This window comes from Mirounga angustirostris, unplaced genomic scaffold, assembly GCF_029215605.1.
Source record: "Mirounga angustirostris isolate CCGP_5_RB_7025 unplaced genomic scaffold, mMirAng1.0.hap1 SCAF_1, whole genome shotgun sequence".
Classification (NCBI taxonomy): domain Eukaryota; kingdom Metazoa; phylum Chordata; class Mammalia; order Carnivora; family Phocidae; genus Mirounga; species Mirounga angustirostris.
In genome coordinates, this window is record NW_026991709.1 from 203,269,901 (window position 1) to 203,277,462 (window position 7,562).

Here is a 7,562-nt window from a genome sequence, read left to right on the forward strand (position 1 = left end):
GGAAACCCAGTCTGGTGTGTGTGTGGGGGGGCATGCTGGGCTGACATCCCAAGGGGGAAAAGCCCTCAATTCCCATCTCATGTCTTCATCTCTGGCCAGGATTTAGGCCCTGAGAATCTCCAAATCCCTTAAAGCTGTGCTGACTGATAAGGGAACCACTAATCTCATGTGGTGACTTAATTTTAAACTAAGTAAAATTAAATACCATTAACCCCCCAGCTCCTCAGTTGGGCCAACCTTGCCCCACGGCTCAGTAGCCACATGGGGCTGGTGGCTGCCATACTGGACAGCACAGGTAGAGAAAGTTCTGCTATAAGATGCTTCTTAGAGGATCTGAGGAGCCACTGGGCCCAAGTTCCCCAGAAACCAAGGATCTCACTACTGTTTTCACAACTCCGGTTAGATGGCCCCTCCCCCCACAATATACTGAAGGCCAGTATGTGTGTCGCGCTGTACCCAACCCTCCAACAGGTACCGGCTCATTCAACCTTCACAGCCACACCATGGGGCCCAGTCCCACCTTTACAGATGAGGAAACTGAGGTACAGAGAAGTAACTCACTGTCCCGGGGTCACTGTGATTTTGTCTCTGGCATGTCTGCCAAAGAACCCCTGTTTGGAACTACCGCATGTGGTTCTGGGTCTCCAGGTCCCCTCTACTGCCCCACCACTGTAATGGAGGGCAGGGGGGCAGAGCGAAGCCCCCCCGCCCCCCCCCCCCGCCACAGGTTCCTGCCCGGCCCAGGAAATGACACCTGCTTCTTCTCTCGGAAACCCCAGGCCAGGCAGAGGGGGGCCCCCACTTTCTGTTCCTGAGAGGGGTGAGGAAGGGCAATGGGGGCCTCCAGACAGGGCTCAAACTTACCGGACAGGGCAGCGAGTGGGGCTGGGGCCCCTGACAGACAGGGTGGGCACCAGGAGATGGCCACGCGGCTCCTGCCACTTCCGTCAGTACCAACCAAGCGGAGGCCTGTGTGCGTGGGGGACAGGAAGCTCACCCTGCCCCGCCTACCGCCCAGCTGCCACCTCACCTCCCCCACCAGGCCAGCACCCCTGGGACTTCCCTGGAACGGGGCCGGCCATGGATGGGTAAACTGAGGCACCTGAACCTGGGGCTCCCAGCCTGGGGCTGTTATTACCCAGCAAATAATAATCATGACCACAATGGTGAAATAAGAGCAGGCCACACATTGCATCTGTGCCGGGCTAAGCCTTTCCACATCTCACCACCCCGGGGGGCACCGATGATTCCCGCTTCCCAGAGGTGGAACCAAGGCTCAGAGAGGAGAGCGTCCAGGCTCCTGTCTGTACAGCTGAGAATCAAACCCAAGGCCGCATGAAAACTGTCACGGGCCCCTTCCTCTAACAAAAAAAAAAAAAAAGAAGAAGAAGAATTTAAACTATATGTTACAAATTGCATCAGCACAGAGATGACTATATTAATATTATGTATTAAAATGTATTCCTTGACCCCCAAAGCTCATCTTTTTCCCTTCTGATTTTGAAAGGAGTTAAAACCTCGTCATGGGCCTCTGGAAGTATTGTGTCCAAGACACAGGAGTCTCTGTATCTGATGGAGAAAATGGCTTTGCTCGAACCCAGGACTCTAGGCCTTCAGAGCACCAGGGCAGAGCACAAAGATGGACAGGGACTTGCCCAAGGTCACACCGCAGGCTCTCAGCAGGATGCCCCCCATCCTCTGGCTGCCCAAAGCAGAGAAGAGTCCTCCAGGGGGTGCCTGACACCAGCCCCAGGTGCTGCTGCGGGCAGATCCTGCTTCCCCGGCACCAAATCCCAAAAACCTACAGCTCTGCACTGGGTGGAGCACGTGAGCAGACCCAGGAGCAGACAGAACACGACAGGATGGAGTCAGCAAAGAAGGCAGCGCTCCTGGCTCCAAGCCACCTGTCCAGAGCCCCTGACCTCGTGCTGTGACCTTGGGCCTACCCTGACCTCGGTGCCTCCAGGGTCCTAGGGAACAGTCCCTGACATTGTGCTCCCCCCAGACTCCGGTTTGTGCACAGTGGGGCCAGTTTGAGATTTTTCTCCTCCTTCCCAGTGACTAGCCAGCCTCTTGGCCATGCTGTTTCAATGACCTGTCCTGTCATGAGCCCCCTCCCTTCTAGGCCCAGCCACCAGTGACCTTTACACAATCTGGCTTGATTCTCACAGTGGCGCTTCGAGGCAGTGTCTCATCTTGGCCATCACCCCAATGGGGCAACTGAGGCACGGGCCCCATGTCACACAGCGACCAGGCTGTCAAGCTCAGGAATTTTTTGGTCCTCCCCCCCAGTCTCCTCCCTCTTTGTCATCTATTTGGCAAACATCTATTGAGCACCAACTGTGTACCTAACTGCCGGGCTCTAGAGACCCAGCTGGCAACACCCTGGCCGACTCCTCTCTCTCCTCCCTGCTCCTGGTCAGCTGTGACCCCATTTATGATCACTAATATTGTAATTAGTATTATAATGACCATGTCTGTATTTACAGGGCTCCCATCTTCCCACGTCTCCTCTGATCTTCCGAGGGGGATCCAGCCCATTCCATAGAAGAATACACCAAGGCCCTGGGGGCAAAGCCACACACGGGGAGAATCAGTTTGAACCTGGGGGTGTTGGACGACTCCCAGCCCCGAGCTCACCCCTGTGCCCACCGCAGTCAGGGGACAGGCTGGCCTGGTGGCTTCTACCTCCTCTTACCTGCAACCCCACCCAGGAACTGGCTCGCCCCTGGCGTGGGTGACAATATATGGGTCAGGGTGTGCCCCAGGCAGTCCCACCGGTAAGACCAGGGTGGTGGAGCCCCCATTCCAACCATTGCAGCTTGGTAATGTGTTCTACTGTCTGGGAGAATAGCCTTTCCAGCAAGGCCAGAGTGACCACGAATCCATTTTGCAGTGCAGTAAACTGAGGCTCGGAGGCCAGCAAGTCATGTCAGGTGGTCTCCAAACCCACTGCCCTCTCACCCCCAAACCACTGACACCTTAAGCGAAGGGGGCAGTTATCGTTTGGCATGTGGGTTTCGGAATCTGTAGAATTCGGCTTCTGAAGCCGTCATCCCCATTTTCAAAGGAGAAAACCAAGGCTCACAGAGGTGCTGTCACCTGCCCAAGGTCACCAGGGAGGCAGGTCCATCAAAGCTGCCTCCTGGTCCCCACTGCGGCTGGGGCAGGCAACTCCCAGATTCGAGGCAGATGGAGGGGCCGCCCACCCCACAGCCCTCCTCCGCACCCCACCCACTCGCAGTCAGCCTCCGGCAAGATCCTAATTTACCTCGATTTATTTTAATCCCCGAGAACAGATGCTGCTGCCCACCCCCCACTGAGGCAGAGACCACCCCTAAGTCCATGCTTCAGGCCCTTTCAGGCCTGGCCTGGCCAGTCCCTGTTAGGCAAGGGGCCCCACACTCGCCCCCTCCCCAGAATTCCCACTTTGGGGGTCCCTGCAGAGGATGCCGGTGAAACGCCCCCCACCTCATCCTTGCGGTAGGAGACTTGGATAGAGCAGTCTACAGGAGGGGCCGGGGGACCCCCAGCTTCCTCCTCCAGGCCTATCAGGGTTCACAGTGGAGAAAAAGGGAAGGGGTTTCTTCCATCTCCGTCCTCAGGGGTCTGCAGACCAGAGCTGGGAAGAGGGAAATTGAGAGTGGTCTCCACTTCGGTTGTCCTGGTCCCAGGCTGGAGGGAGAGCGGCACCCCCATCTTTGCAGCTCTGGAACCTACACCCAGATCCAGGCTTAGAATAAAGGGATTTGGGGAGGGGTCTCACGTCATAGCCACCCTCCTGCACGCTCCGGTTCTAGGCCAGGAGACGGGGGACTTGGAGAGGGGTCCCTCTCTCCCTCCATAGACCCCCGAGGATGGCCACGGAGAGGCGGGGGGGGGCCCACCGCGCAGCCCCCGACCCCCAGTTAGCCATCCCTCATGCCCGGCCGCGCCTTTGCCCCCAGTGGCCTCCGGGGCTACTGGGCGCGGTGCGCACGAGGGGCTGCGCGGGCCAGGGGATTCGGGGGGTCCCGGGGACAGCACTCACCTCCCGAGCTCTGGCCGAGCCCCGCGCCCGCCGCCACCTGCGGCTCGGTCTCTGACACCCGAGCCGGCCCCGCCCCTACCTCCGCGGCTGCGGCGCGGCAGCAGCCTGGCTCCGCCCCCCGGGGCGTGGCGTTGAGAGTCCCCACCCACAAGACGGCACCCGGAGTCAGGGGCGGGCTTGGAGTCCGCGCGGCCTGCCATTGGGCCATTTAGGCGGCCAGCTCCGTTAGTTCCGCGAGCTGATTGGCTGATCCAGAGACGAGGCTCCTTTTTATTACCCCCCTTCCACCACCCGCAGTGTATTTGCATAAGTTAAAGCAACAGGCTCCTCTCCCGCTACCTGAGACCCAAGGGGTGGGGGCAGGGGTGATCACAGTTTATTGAGGTCCCACCGTGTGCCAGGCACTGAACTGGGCTCATGTGCTGTCCCCCACAAACTTGTGGGCAGGACGTTATTGATTCCCATTTTATAGTTGGAGAAACGGACTCCGCGAAGACAAGAACTTGCCAGGAGGCCACACAGCAAATCCGCATCCTTTTTTTTTTTTTTTAAAGATTATTTATTTATTTATTTGACAGAGAGAGAGAGAGCACAAGCAGGAGGAGCGGCAGGCAGAGGGAGAGGGAGAAGCAGGCTCCCCACTGAGCAGGGGGGAGCCCGATGCGGGGCTCGATCCCAGGACCCCGGGATCATGACCTGAGCCGAAGGCAGTCACCCAACCAACTGAGCCACCCAGGGGCCCCGCAAGGCCGTATCCTTGAGGGCAGTCTCGGGATCTGGCCCCAGGACTGGGAAGGACTATCCCCAAGAATGCTGTCTTGTCACAAATCAGAAAGGCTTCTGTCTCCCTCACCTGGGCCCCCATAAAATGAGATTTATACAATGCTCCTGCCACTCAACCCTCCATTGGAACACTGGGGTGACCTCTCCGGCCCCAGGCCTGCTTACCCACCGGCGTCCATTGTTCAATAAGGGCAGCCCGGGAGCACGAGCCAGTGCCCCTGGAGTCCCACAGTCTTCTCTTCCCGTCCTCCACGTTCGTCCTGCTGGCGTCGTGTCTCTGAAACACCCCACTTCGTCCATTTTCCTGTATCCCCCCGTGGCCTGAGGCCAGGCCTGGAGGCTGCCTTGGCTCCCTACTTGGGCCTCTTGTGGTTTCCACCCCTGCCCAGAACAGTCCCTGCTCCCATGGCAGCTACAGGTTTTGTTTTTTTTTATTTTTTAAAAAAGATTTTATTTATTTATTTGAGAGAGAGCACATGGAGGGGGGGAGGGTCAGAAAGAGAAGCAGACTCCCTGCTGAGCAGGGAGCCCGATGCGGCACTGGATCCCGGGACTCCAGGATCATGACCTGAGCCAAAGGCAGTCGCTTAACCAACTGAACCACCCAGGCACCCTTGTTTTTGTTTTGTTTTTTTAATAAACGGTTTATTTTAGAGCTGTTTTTTATTTACAGAATTATTATGAAGACAGTAGAGTCCCTATGTATCCTACACCTAACTTCCCCTATTATTAACACCTTACATTAATATGGTACATTTGTCACAATTAGTGAACCGATACTGGGACATTATTTTATTTTTATTCTATTTATTTATTTATTTATTTTAATTTTTAATTTTAATTTTTATTTAAAGATTTTATTTATTTATTTGACAGAATAGCGAGAGCAGGAACACAAGCAGGGGGAGTGGGAGAGGGAGAAGCAGGCTTCCTGCCTAGCAGGGAGCCCGATGTGGGACTCGATCCCAGGACCCTGGGATCATGACCTGAGCTGAAGGCAGATGCTTAACGACTGAGCCACCCAGGCGCCCTATTTTTTTTTTAAAGATTTTATTTATTTATTTGTCAGAGAGAGAGAGAGCACAAACAGGGGGAGCGGCAGGCAGAGGGAGAATCAGGCTCCCCGCTGAGCAGAGAGCCTGATGTGGGACTCGATCCCGGGACCCTGGGATCATGACCTGAGCCGAAGGCAGCTGTTTAACCCACTGAACCACCCAGGCGCCCCTATTTTATTTATTTTTTAAAGGATTTTTATTTATTTATTTGGCAGAGAGAGAGAGAGCACAAGCAGGGGGAGTGGCAGGCAGAGGGAGAGGGAGAAGCAGGCTCCCCGCTGAGCAAGGACCTTGTTGCGGGACTTGATTCCAGGGCCCTGGGATGATGATCTGAGCCGAAGGCAGACGCTTAACTGACTGAGCGCCCAGGCGTCCCACATTATTATTATTATTATTATTATTTAAAGATTTTATTTATTTATTTGACAGAGAGAGACACAGCGAGAGAGGGAACACAAGCAGGGGGAGTGGGAGGAGGGAGAAGCAGGCTTCCCGCCGAGCAGGGAGCCTGATGCGGGGATCGATCCCAGGACCCCGGGATCATGACCTGAGCCGAAGGCAGACGCTTAAAAACTGAGCCACCCAGGCGCCCCCCACATTATTTTTTTTAAGATTATTTATTTATTTATTTGAGAAAGTGAGAGAGAGAGCACAGGAGCAGGGGCAGAGAGAGAGGGAGAAGCAGACTCCCCACGGAGCAGGGAGCCTGATGTGGGGCTCGATCCCAGGACCCTGAGATCATGATCTGAGCCAAAGGCAGATGCTTAACCAACTGAGCCACCCAGGCGCCCCCAGGACATTATTATTAACTAAAGTCCATGCATTATTCACATTTTCTCCGTTTTCCCTAATATCCTTTCTCTGTCTCGGGACTCCGTGTTACATATAGTCCTCACACCTCCTGAGACTCCTCTGGGCTAAGACAGTTTCTTGGACTTTCTTGTTTTGATGACCTGGGCAGTGTAGAGGAGAACTGGTCAGGTGTGTTGTGGGAAATTCCCCCAGTTGTGATTTGTCTGGTGTTTTTTCAAGGTCGGCCTGGGAGTGACAACTCTGGGGAGGACCACAGAGGCGAAGCACCCTGCTCGTCACACCAAGTCCACAGGACATGCCATCAGTGTGACTCTTCACTGTGATGTTGGCCTGGATCACCTGGCTGAGGTGGCCTTGTTGGGTGTCTCCACTGCAAAGTTACTCTCCACCCCCCACTGTTGGTGCTGTGCCCTGTGGGAGAAAGTTGCCCTGCACAGCCCACACCTACAGGGTGGGGAGTCACGCTTCCTTCCTGCACAAATTATTTTGAATTCCTCTCTTCTCCCTGTTTCTCTATTCAATCATCCACATCAGTATGGACTTATGGATATTTATTTTATACTTTGGGTTAAAATCCAATACTACTTCATTGATTTTTCTGCTCAAACGGTTTCAGCTTTGGCCATCGGAGGCTCACTGGGTTGGTTCTCAGGGCTCTTTGACACGCCCCATCACATCCATGGTTTTCCCCTCTTAGCACCTCCTTACTTTGTCCCTACAAAATGCTTCATGGTCATCTCCTATATTTCCTGCCCCGGTCCTAGAATCAACCTTTTCTCCAAGGAGCTGCCCTGGGTGCCTCTTGCTGGAGAACACAGTAGTCTCCCCTTTTGCACAGTGTGGTGGTCTGTGATCAACCGCACTCCAGAAGCAGATGATAG